The sequence below is a fragment of the Equus quagga genome, chromosome 5 (assembly GCF_021613505.1).
Source record: "Equus quagga isolate Etosha38 chromosome 5, UCLA_HA_Equagga_1.0, whole genome shotgun sequence".
Classification (NCBI taxonomy): Eukaryota; Metazoa; Chordata; class Mammalia; order Perissodactyla; family Equidae; genus Equus; species Equus quagga.
In genome coordinates this window covers 134114412-134128770 of record NC_060271.1, presented here as the reverse complement: position 1 = coordinate 134128770, position 14359 = coordinate 134114412, and the positions used below count along the sequence as shown (strand labels likewise).

Sequence of the window (14359 nt, the reverse complement as noted above, 5' to 3'; positions counted from 1 at the left end):
AAACTACAAGAGGAGGACACGGGGGAGATCATTAATCCAGATGGTTGTACATACACAAAACGGGGAAGGGAGAAAGGAGGCTGCATTCTTTCATTCTAATGTCGCCTTCAGTCATATCCTGTGCCAGACATACAGATATAACAAGAGAATAACAAAAGCTCTGGGCGCTCAGGACAGGCAGGAAGATTAATGGACCTGAAGGAGTCATGGAGATGTCACCCAAGGCACCAGCAGTGAACTGAGGTTTGCGATATTAGAGAGGTCTGCCAGGCTGTCAAAGGGTAGGGAGTTTATGTGTGTGTGTGTTGTTGTGTTGCTGGTGGTGGTGGTGGTGTGTGCATGTGTGTGTATAGAGCCAGGTTTTCATGGACTGTCTGTAGATTGAGTAGTCCAAGACTAAGTACATCTAAAATCACTGCAGATTAAAAGTTAAACATGAACAAACAAAACAGTTCTTAGAAACAAACAGAGATACAACAAAGCAGTCTGAAACGGGTTCTCTAAGTCTGTTTAGGCCCAGAAAGGGTCTCTGTAGCCTGAGTCCTATTCTTAGTCCCCAGGTTCCCCCAGAACTTTCCACCCCCAGTTGGTATCTGAGGGCCTGCAGATCCTGCCCGAAGTCCACCTGCCCCCCTCATTTCTAATAGACAAACCCACCACCCCACCAACCAAGAGGATCCATCTTCGGGAAAATGTTTCCTGATTCTCCCCCTCACCATCGTGCTGGAGCTCTTCCCGCTCCTTCCTTACACTCTCTGGCCTGGTCCTGGGAAACAGGCCCTAAGATGGACATTTCTGGGAGGAGCTGCTCCTGGGAATGGCACTTATAGAGAGTCGGGGGAAGCTGAGGGCCTGGGATGTCTTTGCAACAGAGCCTCAGCTGATGAACTCTGGGCTAGACCCTTCAGGGCTGGCCCGGGTTATTTAAGGCAAGCGTGGCAGGCCTTTAACCCCTCATGGACTAATTATTGGAGGCAGCTGCCTCCAGAAAGGGGGTAAATTTGGGCAAGGCAGGACAGCTCCCTTTGACAAAGGATAATCCCCAGGAAGTAAGCCATCAACACGCCATGGGCATGCTCCCAGCAGCTGGGGGAGCGAGTGCCTTGGATGTGTGGAGGGGGAGGCACAAGGCACTCCAGCACCCACTAAGCCTGTCAAGTCTCCCGAGCCCTGTTTGGTGGATGGAGTGCCATGTCTTGTCCCTATTCCATCCTTTATTTGAAACCTCTAAGATATTACACACGTGGCCACACCCATGAGGAGTCAGCTCTGAGTGCCCCATGTGTTGTCCTGACTCCGTCCTGATTTCCTTACGGTGTTTCCTTTCTGCCTCCCCGAACCTCAATTCCTTCCAGGTTCCTGTATTTTCCTGGCTCTTGGCTGCCTGCTCAGATACACGCTCGCGTCTAAGACCTGATGACTTACACCACTTAGCTGGCACTGCACTTTGGCTCTCTTTAAGACACAGCACAACGAATTACTGCTGCTCCAAACCACTCTACAAAAATGCATTAGTTAGTGCAGACTAGACTTTGCAGCAGTAACAAACACCCTAACATTGCAGTAGCTTAACACAGGCAAGGTTACATTCTCCAGGGAATTGTCCTACCAAGAGGCAACCCAGAGATGCAGGCAGATTCCATTTCATGGTCCAACCATCTCAGTAGGTGGCTCTGTCATCACCGTGATGGGGACAGCAAATTAGAGGTCTTGTAATCTTCTGTCTGCCTCAGCCCAGAAGTGGCCCTCCTGCGCACAGTCCATTGAACAAAGTGAGTCATATACCCCACCTAATTGCAAGGGGCTGGGACGTGGAGAGAAGCACATAGATACTTCGTGAGCATTAAATGTCTGCCCACAATTCAGTCCACCCAATGTTGAATGTAATTTAATCATTCCATTCCAAAGCCTTTTAAAATTCTGTCCAGCCACAAGGGCCATATTCTGTTGATTACTACAGAAAAGCAGTGTAATGAAACTTGAAAAGAACGCGAAATCAGCCAAGAACCTTGTGTAACAGCACCGTTTATGCCACTAGCTGGCAGTGATCTCGGAACCATCAAGGACCACTTTAAACCTCGATGTTTCCTGATGGGAAATGAAAAGATCTTACTCAACAGTCTGTATGGTCTCAAGGTCTATTCGGAATCTACGGCATTTGCCTCCGAGCTGTACAGAAGTGCCCGTGAGCAGGGAGGTGTGGAAGACAAGATTCACTGAGTTCACTCAACAAGTATTTGTTAAGTGTGCAGGACTTGTTCTTCCTGTGCCGGATGTGGTGGTGAGCAGGACAGAAAATGTCTTCACCGCCTGGGAGGATGACAGCAAAAATATTTTCACTTTTTTATTAACACAGTAACCTTCTTGTGGGTGATCATTTATTTTACCCCCTTTGTATAGCATTTTAATTTTTATTATGACACTGGTTCTCTAAATGGTAGTCACACATGGGCACCTTCTAGATGCTTTTATTAGTTCGCTAGGGCTGCGGAAACAAAATCCCTGGGACTGAGCGGTCCAGATGACAAAAATTTATTCTCTTACGGTTCTGAAGGCCACAAATCTGAGGTTAAGGGGCTGGCAGGGTTGGTTCCTTCTGAGTGCTGTGAGGGAGGATCTGTTCCAGGCCTTCTCTTAGCTTCTGGTGGTTAGCTGGCAGTCTTTGGCTCTCCTTGGTTTGTGGAAGCATCACCCGATCTCTGCCTTCGTGTTCACACGGCATCCTCCCTGTGTATGAGTCTGTCTTCAAATTGATGCTTTTTGTAAGGACATCAGTCATACTGGATTAGGGCCTACTCTCCTCCAGGATGACTTCATCTGAACTAATTATGCGTGCAACGACCCTATTTCCATATAAGGTCACATCATGAGGTGGTGGGGGTTAGAACTTCAACATACGAATTTGGAGGACCCAATCATGGAGGCGCTGTTGCTAAGCGACTGCAAGGATGAGTTCCATCTTCTTTCTTGAAGTTTTGTTTTCTTCCTTAAGTTATTATTCTTTCTTATTTAGACCACACATTTTATTGTGATAGTAATGGAGGTTGGCTTTTTTGCATCTTTTCTCCTGGCGTTCTAGGAAAACAGCTCGAGTCTTGCATCTTTGCTAGCTCCTGTGGTGTTTGCAAAGCTGAAGGCAGAGCTACCTGAAGACAACCTCTCTGCCTCCTGTCTGATGTGGATGCTCCACCCATGGAAGAGATTCTTTGGGATGTCTAGGCTAGGAAAAAAAGAGAGGAGGCTTTTGAGGGGAGGGTGGCAGGCATGTGGACAAGGGAAGCTTTCCCAAGAAGCCCCGAGAGTAGCAGGCACTTGGCATTGCCCTTGGGGCAGGGGGGGAACCTCTCAGGCTTCCTGGTCTACCTGGGGAGCTGTGCACCTGGATGAGAATCTGCATGCAGTCTGCTGCAAAGAGTTGGCAGGGCTTGGAGGAGACTGTCAGTGGACCTGGCGATGGGCTGAGGATGACAGGTTACATCCCACATCCTCGCACCGTGAAATCCCTCAGATTGCTGTGTGTTCCAAGGGAGAGAGTCAGAACAACAGTGACCTTTAATTGCCTGCTGCTCTCTAGAAATAAAGAATTGCATTTAAATTAATTTTAAAAATTAAAGAAATGTGAGTTTTCTGTACTTATAGAATGTGTGATTACAAATTCGTACAAACTCCGTTGTCTAAAAAGTTTTTATTTTAAGCCATGAGTATGAATCTTGAGCTTCTCTCAATTTTGTGTCTAGAGGGGAAATTTCAGAATAGAATTCCATTTCTCCAGCCTCTGGACCATTTACAGCGGCACTAATTCTCTGGTCTGTTCACCGTCTTGCCCATAGTAGGTAATCAAAAAGATGCTTGTTCACTGAGTGAATGATGAGTCACAAATACTTAGGAACAAAGGGCATCTTTGAAAACAGACTTGGCATGACAACCCTCTAGGTGAAGTGGTTCAAAGCCATGACCTGTGTGTGGAGTTGGACTGAAAATCAAGCAGTGATGAGCTGAAATGACCTTGAGAGCCACAGGCAGCTTGGTGTTGAGAGAACCAGGACGGCTGCTCCGAGGCAGAGCTCAGAGTGGATAATTGCACTCTGTTTATTGAGCACTTAGGCTGCCCAAGGCCCTGTGGGGATACACAGAAAAATGACTCCATTACTCTTCTACATAATCTTAAGATCTAATAATCAGATAGTAAACACCCAAAATATGAAGTGTGACAGATGCCGTGATTAACAGAAACAAACTAAACATTACACAAGTTCAGGGATCCGGGGATACGGAGAGCAGTGATGGAGTGGGAAGATTTCATAGAGAAAAATCGCCTTTGAGATGCATTGTGTGGACTGCTGCAAATTGGATTATCAATGATCATGTCTTCTTTCCCCATCCCCCAACAACAATTGCATTAACAAAGACAAACAAACATGGGAATGAGGTCACACACATTGAGCACCTACAAGGCCTCAATTACACAGTTGGATAAGAGATCGGTTTTACCCCTCAACCTCCTCCCTGCCTGCCCCAGAGAGTCCTTCCCAGCTCCTCCAACTTGAATTCTGTTGCCTTGTGTACCATAGAAATGTCTGCATCTCACTGTGGACCAATTGAAAGCAGAGCACATGGAATCATTTCCATCCCCTGGGTACCATTCATTTAATCATCCATTCATAAGCAGTATCACACCAGCACTGTCCTGGTACCACGGCCAGAGTATAGGAGGGGCGCATACATTTTCCATGAAGCTCAGGCCTTTATGAAGAATCGTTTTCATCTTCCAGTGAGAGGTTGGAGTAACCAAGCGTTAGGATTCTTCTCACTGGGCCTTCTTCTTGAATAATGATGCTTCTGCAAAGAATTTGACAGAGACATCAGAAGGCAAATACTCATTCATATCTTTGAGGAGGGGAAATATTTGCCAGAATAACTTCTCTACGTAGATGAGACAGAATTATGCTTTTGAAAAAGATGTGTATGTAACAGAAGAAGACAAATTATGCAGAGTTGTGTCAAAGATAGTTAAGAATCTTGTAGTGTAATTGTTTCAGGGAAATGAGACAAACAATAGCTAAGGACCATGAAGTTCTTACTCTTTGTCAGTTATACTGATACTGCTTTATGCATAGTTGACTTATTTAATCCCTCCCAGGATCTCTATGACACACATACTCTTACCACCTGCATTTTTCCAGATGAGAAAATTAAAGCACAAAGAAGTTAAGTAACTTGCTTAAGGTCACAGGGCTGGTAGGTGATGGCATTAGAATTCAGAGCAGACAGTGTGGAGGGTATGGTGTTAAGGAAGAAAGATATTACTGTGGGTTTCCCCATAATTCTGGAGAAAGCTGTCTGTGCATTGAAGGAGGCATTCTTTCATAGACATGGATATGTTTTGTTCAGATATGCATGCCTGACAGACATCCAATTTAACACCTGTGTAACTTCTAGCTACGAGAGGGAGTGGCAAAGGTAAATCTCACAGGAATTCTACCTTCAAAGATCTTTGACTCTAACAAGCTAGAACTGCTAAGAGTAGGAAAGGAATTGCTGTGCCCCTATTTTGGGTGTCTTCTCCATCCCGCAAAGCAATCAGGTTGTGGGATGGAAAGACATTTCCTGTGACACTGGCGTAGAAAGGCCCTGAGCCTTCACTGCAAGGTCCTCATACGACAGGGCATGGAGCTGAGGTTCTGGGAAGCCCAATGGCGAGCTGCTGTCTGTCTGGGCTGTGGCAGAGTCGGCACTTGATCCCAGGCCCTGGTGCCCAGCCCGATGCTCTTAGTATCACCTAGCTAAGAAGGTTTGATAGGGTCACCCATTTCTTTCCTAGATTACTGATATTTCCCCCCCAGAGTGTGGGCATCAGGGGTCTGTCTTCCGGGCTGCCACCAGACAGGACCCTCGCTTCCGTTTCGGTGGCCAGGGGCTCCTCGTGGTCTTCTGGGGGGACCGGGTGCTCCCCGGGCCTGCGCGGGCGGCGGGCGGCAGGGGGCGCTGTGTGCCGTGCCAGGGCGCTCGGGCCGAGCCGGGGCCCCGCGTCTTTGTGCAGCTCGCCGCCGCCCACTCTCCCCCCGCGGGCTGAGCGCCCCGGCTGGAGGGCGGGCGGGGAATAAAGGGCGGCTCCGGGGTGGACGCGGCGCGGGGCGGCAGGCGGCGGGCGGCGGGCACCCGGCACGGACGGGCGGCAGCCACCGGGCACCGGGCACCCTACATCGCGCGGAGCGCCAGGAGCCCCGCCCGCGGCCGAGCGGGAGCGGCGGCCCCCGGAGCCCCGGCGCGCGGGACCAGGTGGGTGACGCGCGTCTTCTTTGTGTTGGCATCACGGGAGCGGGGCGCGGCCCAGGGGGACCGGGGATGTGGCCGTGCGGAGCCGGCCTTGGCTCGCCCCACGCCGGCCCAGCTGGGTCCCTGGTGCCCCGATCGGTGTGGGCCGGGGGTGGCTGGCGGGGTCCCCGGGTGGGGACCTGCCGGGTCCGTGCTGAGGGCGCCGCCCTGGCACTGCCCTGCCCCTCGGTGGCCCCAGAACCGCGGCCGGCCACTTGGGACCCTCGGCTCCCCAGCCGCCTCCCTGGCCCGGGCGCCCGTCTCCTGCGCTGCGTCCCTGGGCCCTGGTGGGCGGGCGAGGTGGCACACGGGGGCTTCTTTTGAGTGGGGTGCCGCCTGCAGGCCGCGGACGACGAAGTCTCGGGAAGGGCGAAGGATCGGGGCGCGGGGAGGCGGCGGGAAGGTCAGCCTGGCCGGAGTGGGCCGAGTGTCGTGGGTCCTGCGCTTTGCACATCCAGGCGCCGGATGACCGCGGCCGCTGCCTTCCTCGCTGGGAGCCTTCTTCTCCTGAGGGACTTGCGGGGCAGTTCCCTGCGGGGCTCCCCACTCCACCCTCCAGCAGAGGCTCCCCAGGTCCCCTGCACCATCCTGGGCACCCAGCTCTGTTGGCTTGTGCAAACCTGGAGGCTCAGGGTCACGGGAAGGAAGAGGTTACTTGTACGCTAATGATCACCATAGGCAGGTCTCAGGATGGTCATTCCTAAAGTTCTGTCTTTTTCCCAGTAAATTTCTTTTTTAAAAAGCCCATTCAACAAATATCCCGTACTTGCCTTGTGCTGGGTGCAAGGCAGGGTAAGGAAGGAGGGCGAGATAAGGCCCCAGGAGAAGATCCCTAGTGTGTCCTGCTGCCCGGGTGGGAGGGGGATCTGGTCCCTTCACTAGAAAGAGACCCCAGTCTTGCTTTGAACAGTTATGGGAAGGAAGCACTTTCCTGGGATTGGGGCCTGGGGATCTAGTAAGGACATGGTCCAGTGAATCTGGCCAGGGGCTGCCCTCAGAGATTAGGCTGCAGATAAGATGTGTTTAGAAGCAAAGGCAGAAAGGAGGGGGTGCAGATGCCTGTGGAGCTGTGGGAGTTCCAAGGAGGGGGAGGCAGGGAGAGGAGGCAGGGCTGCTTCATGAGGGGGAGTATTGAGTCAAAGCTTGAAGGGGGGCAGCTCCAAGGTGGTAGGAAGGGCCCCTGGCCAGAGGGAGCTGCCCAGCAAGAAGGAGGGTGGGAACACAAGGTCTGTGCTGGGAACTTTCCCACGGGCCTGCAGCCCAAATGCTCCTGTGATGTGTTCCCTCCCCCAGTACTGATAATAGGGACCTGTTTTCTTGCAGCTTTCTAGTGCCCTCTTAATTTTTGTTTTTATTATTTTTTAAAGAATGCGAAGGGATTATGACTGGAGAGGTCAGATGAGGACAAATCGTGAAATCTTTGAATTCCAGGCCAACTTTGGTCTTGATCCTGTGGCAGTGGGAGCCATTGATGGTTTCGGAAGAGAGTGAGTGAGCTGAGCCCTCCTTTAGAGCAATTAAGGCCGTATTGAGGGAAGGGGGAGTGTGCAGAGTGTGAGCTTTAGAATCAGAAGCCCCACCTGCACCGCCTGTCAGTGGGTTAGGCATGGATCGAAGTCCTCATGAAAAAATGGGATGCAAATAACCTAATTTTACTGGCATGCAAAATTTCCAGATTCAGCACAGTTGAAGTTTGCAAGTTCATGTGTTTCAAGGGGCCCTGATTCTAGTGTCAGCACCCTGGAAAAGGAACTAACGAAGGGCAGATTCAAATGCTGGAGGCAGAGCTTCAGCTGGTGAATGAATGATGTGGGCGCCCACAGGCGATGCACCTATGGGGGTACTGAAAACCGGAAGAGCGCTTTCAAGTTCATACCTTTGATAAACATATCCAGCACCCTCGTTTTGTTGGTGTGTAATCCCTGCATCCAGATCTTCACTAGCCTAAGGTGTTTCTCTTGTGGACTGAATGTGGTTTGGGACTTGGAAGCGACCACACACGTTGTTCAGTTGAAGCTGCTGACGTCCAGCGGGTGAACGTGCCACTCAGCCAGACAGCGGCAGGGCCAGACGCTGGGAGCCACGTCGTCTGTTTTTTCCACTGTGGTTCATAGTTTGGCCGTGCCGCTTTCTTTTGTTCAAATTTCTCCTCCTCTTGGGAGCCTTTCTCTCTGGTGGTAGAGATAGGGGGAGACTTGTCCTCGTAGATTGGGAATCACAGAACTATCAGAGATTGCCAGCTCAGCCCTGTCACTGTGACCTTGAGGACACTGTGGCCTCCAAGAGGAAAAGTCAGGGACCCTGGCCACACCGAGAGCTGTTCTCCCAACTGTCTGCTCTTTTTTCTCCTCTGTACTTGAGCTAGGGGCATGGAGATGCCTCGGCTGGCTTGGTGGTTTGGTGGTCTGGAGCCACTCCAGATGGTGTTGAGCCCTCAGACCCTTCAGGGAATCTGGCCAAGGAGGGCTCCCCCAGTTCCTGGGGTGCAGGAGATCAGAGGCAGCCAAGAGGCTGCGAAGAGCATAGAATGTTTCTAAGGCAGATGAAGCCTCTCCTTAGGCACTCTGGGTACCTTCCTACCTTGGAGATCCAAGAACCAGGGTGAAGGTGCCTTTCTTTAAGACTAAAAAGGTCTTTTGAGGTAATCATTTCCAAAAGCAGACTCCTCTGTCTTGTTTCTGCATTACTGACACAAATGAATATCTTTTCTTAATTAGATGAAGAAATTAAGTTGAAGCAACTGTTCCGATACCTGCCTGGGATTAGGGCTGAAGGACAGAGCTTGTGTACAACTTTCTCACTCAGCTGTGTGACCTTGGACAAGTGTCTTAACCTCCCTGGATGCAATGCTATAGAGAAAAATAAGTTCATGGAGAGCATGCTGAAGTGTGTCAACCAATACCTATAGTCTCCTAGAATTTGGCACCAGAGAGAGAGGAAACAGTAGTTAATATTCATTAGCGTTTCCCATCACCAAGTGCTGGTAGGAAGTGCTGTGCATGGCTGTGGATCCAGGTCTCCCACAGCCCCACAGGACAGGTGTTGCTGCTGTCTCCAACTTACAAAGGAGAGAGGTGGAGCAAAGAGCAGCTGTGTCGTCCAAGGCCACGCACATGGTAGAGGTGGAAGCCTGGTGTTCAACCCAGAGTCCTGCAGGAAAGGTACATTCTGTGCCCTTCAGGGGGCTGTGGTCTCAGGGGTGGACGCCACACACTGACAGATTGTTCTAACAGTGGGGTCGGTGTGCCGAGTGCCATGGGGCGTGGGAGGGGCGCCTCATTTCTGCCCATGTGGGGAGGAGTGCGACCAGAGCTGGTGATGCTGGGCCAGTACTTAAAGGATGAGTCCAAGTTAGCCAGGATAATTGGAGGGTCAAGGTCAGATTCTGGGCCTGGGAACAGCAAGAAACAGCCTGGGTGGGCAGGGAACTTAGAGCCAGCGCAGCAACGCTGAGCCAGCAGCAGGCTCTGCCCCGGGCATGTCGGAGGGTGGGCCGGCTGTCTCTGAAAGTGAGGTTTTCACTGTTTGGTTTTGGAGCCTCTGTCCCTGTGAGTAGTCCCTCAGTCCCCGTCCCACCCCTAAGTCTGCTGGGTAGAGGGGAGAGGGTTCCGGGAGCGCGCGGGAGCCATGGGAAGCAACCACCGTTTTTACAGTCGGGGAGCCTGTCTCTGTCTTTGAGTCACCTGAGCTAGGCTGGGGCAGTTCCCCAGCGATAGCAGCAGGCAGCCTGCAGGTGACAACCTTCGAGCTGGAAGGGAGCCCAAGGGAGGGGAGTGGTGTTGCAGGCTCCAGCGACTTCTGCTCCTGCCAGCCCAGCTCCGTGGGCAGGAACCAGGCACAGATCCAGGGGAGCAAAGAGGGGGCTTCGACATGCAGAACGTGGGTATTGATGGTGCTCTCAGTCGGGCTGTTGGTTAAACAGGGTTTGGGTCTGTCGGCAGAATGCCTCTTACATCATGGTTTTCCTGGGACACTTTTTGGCTTCCAAAGGGCGGGTCTTTGTGGCACAGGGCATGTTGGATGTTGGGGGCGGCAGCATTTTAAGGTTATCTACAGGGAGGCGGAGCTGTGCCGATGACCCCGGCAACAAGAAGAGCATCCCTCCCAGACTTCCGGGGACCTCCTGTTCCCCTGCACACAGTGAGGGAGCCTTCCCTCTGCTCTGTCTCTGCACCCAGGACATGTTAACTGGCCAGCGGCGGGGCCGTGTCTGACCCTCCCTGCTCACCCTCAGTCTCTGGCTCGTTTTGCAGGGTCTCCCCTAGTCCAGAATGGCACCACTTGCCCTCCCCTGCCGCCCCCTCCCTGCATCCCCTGCAGGAAGGGCAGCCTGCTGGGCAGAGAGGCTGTCACTCTCCCCCAGCTTGTGGGTGGGAAGGGTCCCCTTCACAGAAATGTGCAGACGTCCTCGTTAGGTGACCTCTTCTTCCTCAAGGGGAAACCTTCTCTTGAGTAGGTGTCCTGAAGCCGGAATCAGAGCAGGTGTTGTTGGACTTTCCTGGGATGCTTTGCCATGATCCCAGGGCCGTCCCTCCTCATTCTCTCTGCTGACCTCTTGTCACTTCCCCGCTGAGACCCCATGGCCTGTTAAGTCACGAATGTGCCCCTGGGTTGATTTCCAGATTCTTCACCATTTGGTTCCAGCCTGTCTTTCCAGCGCTGATCTCTCCACAGCCTCAGCCCTTGTGCCCTAGAATGTTCTCTCCCTCCATCTCCATATGCCAGATTCCTCGTGACCCTTCCAGGCTCAGCAGGCACGTTGCCTTTTTCTTAAAGCTATAGGATCGTTAGTGTGGGGACTGTGGGGGGGTGCTCATCTAGCACTGGCGTCTTACAATGAGAAACTGGAGGCGTGTGGAGCAAGAAGAGTAGACTATAGGCCTGCGGCTCAAGCACGCCCCATCCCTTCCAGGCTCCTGCTCTCTCTCTCTCCCGCCTGCAGGTGGAAATGTCCTCTCTCCCAGGTGCTTCCATAGCAACTTTTTTCCAAAACCTATATTTGCGCTTAAAACCCTCTAATCTAATTTTAGTGATTTGTATGACTGTCATATTTCATCTACTACATTATAAGTGCCACACGGGCAGGAACTTACTCACGTTAGCATTCCCTCACTGCCTTATCATGCTCTTTCTAAATGCATTTTGTTAAATGATTGAATACGAGATAATCTGTCCACGGTTTCAGGAGGGAAACTGTGGGCAGATTATCGATGAGGAAATGGAATTTGAGTTTACCTTCTGTACTCCAGCAAGATCTGAGCAAATCCCGAGATATGGGTCTCTCTTTGGGAGGTCAGGCCACAGAGCAGTATACCACAGGACTCTAAGAGGCTGAATGCCCCGTGGGTGGGGATGCTCCTTGGGTCGGAGGATGAAGGCTGGAGCCTCAGCCTGGCGGCGTGGGATGCAGGGAGGAAGGCCTTGACAGTCCTGGGTCCTGTGATTGTGCCGACAGCAGATAGCGCCAGTTCCAGTGGCACAGACGGCGAGACTTGTATGGGCTGGCTGGCGGTGGTCCTGTAGCTGGGGGCACTCTGGAGCAGGGGAGAATGAGGCAGGAGAAGTGGGCGTTGCCCTGCAGTGCTCACAGTCCAGCAAGGGAGCCGTGATGAGGGGACAGTGACGCATAAAGGCCAAAGTGTGCTCATCCAAGTGTGTGTTATGGGAATGCTGGTGGAGTTGATGGAAATGACTGATGGGGACGGGAGTGAATGTGGGTAGCCTTTGCAGAGGATTGGAGAGCAGAGAAGAGGGTGCGCCCTGCTGGGGTGGAAGAGGGCCAAAGATTTGGGACCACGAAGGGTTTGTTCTTGAGAACGTTGGGTTGGGGCTGGTGGTCGGGCCCATGGGCAAGGGAAGGAGGTGGGGCTCCCTCAGCCTTACGAGCTTAGATCTTTCTAATGAAAGATTGGGGTGCTCTAGGTAAAGAGGTGGTCAGAGTTCCTAGAAAGGCTGTTTGCCAGGTAAATGCAATATGGGCCATCGATTCACATGGCTGTTTTTATATGGGAGTTGAAGAGCAGCAACTGCTAAAGATGCTATAAAGTGCGTGCACAATAATTCATGGCATTTGGTGTATTCTGTCTTTGTGGAATCCATGTCTTGAGTGACTTATCTTCTCTTTTGGTCTCTGGTGCAAGTTTGCACTCAGAAGCCTCATGCAGAGTGTGTGTTCCAGGATAACTTTGCCTCAGGGAGTGTGAAGGCTTGTGGAGACCCTGTGAGGCGGCCATTTGCTAGGCGATTGAGAACATAAAGAAACAAACAGTACCATAAATTAATTTTTCCCGACTGCCTGGATTGCCACACAGCACTTCTTGGTAGCACATGCACTGGTGCATAGTAGCACTAGGACAATGGGATAGAAGGAGCTTCCAGAAGACTTTTGGAGCTGGCACCTCCGGACCTGAATTTGTTGGCTGAAACTGTGTGTGTTTCTTCCTCATCCCTTGGCAGGGGCGAGGCAGGCCCAGGCCCTGTGTGGAAAATACAGAGCTCGCTGTCTGCTGAGGCCACAGTTGCTTCTTTCTTCTTTATGTCTCAATGGGGCGTCAGCCACGGGCCCTGAAAACTGGTGCAGTCTGGTTGGGAGAGGCCAGCAGAGTGGTGGATGGGGCCGGATGTGTTATAAAAAAGAAGTAAGGAGGTGTTTTTATTCCATCAGCTCCTGGGACCCAGAGGAACGGCCTCTGTGTCAGCATATATTCTCCCCTCCTCCCCATCTGCTGTCTTCACAGCTTGCCTGCTGTCCTCATGCATAGAAGCTATGCTGCAGATTCAGTGATGTGTCCCCCAGATGCATATGTTGAAACGTAATCCCCTAAGAGATGGTATTAGGAGGTGGGGCCTTTGGGAGCTGACTAGGTCACAAAGATGGAGCCCTCATGAATGAGATTAGTGCCCTTTTTTTAAAATGAAATAAAATCCCAGAAAGCTCTCTTGCGCCTTCTGTCATGTGAGGACACAGTGAAAAGATGGCCATCTGTGAACCAGGAAGCGGGCTCTCACCAGACACTGAATCTGCCAGCACCTTGATCTTGGACTTCCAGCTCCAGACCTGTGAGAAATAAATGTTTGTTGTTTATGAGCCATCCATTCTATGGTATCTTGCTATAATTCTATGAATGGACTAAGACAGGCAAAATGGCTAGTCACCAGTCATACTGGAGTGGGGCCCACTCTATCAATCCCATCTTAACTTGAGCATCTGCAAAGACCCTAACAAGGTCACATTCACAGATACTGGGGGTCACACAATTCAACCCATAACATATATCTGCCAGTGGCAGGTAGTACCTGTTTGTGCATGTTTGTCTGTCACTGTGTGTTTGGCCAGCAATAGAACACTTACTAACAGGGCCTTACACAGATGGGTGTCTGCGTCCCAGAGAGAAGGCAGGGGATGGGGGTGCGTGCCTCACTGGTGCAGCTGCTCGGGGGTGTTTCCAGGAACTCAGGTCCTCTTGTTGCTCTGCATCCTTAGCATGTATCCTTTGCCCTCACACTGCGCTGGGGTCCAGATGGCTCTCCACAGCTGCTGGCTCACATCTGTGTTTAAGGTAGCAGAAGAGGTGGGGGGAGATGCTGTCAACTACATCTGTCCCTTATTATCAGGAAAGAACAAGCTTTTCCTAAAGCACTGCAGCTGCCTCTGTTCGTGTCCTGTTGTCTGGAGCTGGGCTGCATGGCCGCACCCAGGAATGAGAGAAGCTGAGAAGGTGAGAGCCTGCAAGAGCTGGGAGGGGTGTCCTCAAGGGGCCTGGACAAAACAGAGCATGAAGACCCGCCCAGTTTGGTGCATGGCCAGGCTCAGGTTTAGTAAATGGTCTTTCCTTCTCTCACCTGCTCTTGTTGGAAAGGCAGGAATCCCTAGGGAAGAGGTCCAGACCAGTGTGCACGTGGCTTACCTGTTCTCATTGTTGTGCCGAGGTGGTGTCCACACACGCCTGCCTTCCGTGAACATTTGTAACTGTGGCTGCAGTGATGGCCAGGAAGCCACAAACCTGTCTTGTTCATTTCTGTGTCCCTCTGGCCCCTGGCTCAG

The 14359-nt window shown here is 51.8% G+C and overlaps 1 protein-coding gene across 3 annotated transcripts in view; it reads left to right on the top strand.

The window, feature by feature from the left end:
- The first annotated feature begins 6128 nt into the window (after window positions 1-6128).
- The window catches only part of RNF144A (ring finger protein 144A), a 119351-nt gene continuing 111120 nt past the window's right edge, over window positions 6129-14359 (top strand). For 2 of the 3 annotated variants that reach the window (XM_046661432.1, XM_046661430.1), the window contains exon 1: window positions 6129-6279. The gene's annotated coding sequence lies outside the window, so the exon portion shown is untranslated. The remainder of the gene's footprint in view (window positions 6280-14359) is intronic. The other variant, XM_046661431.1, reaches the window with a different exon arrangement.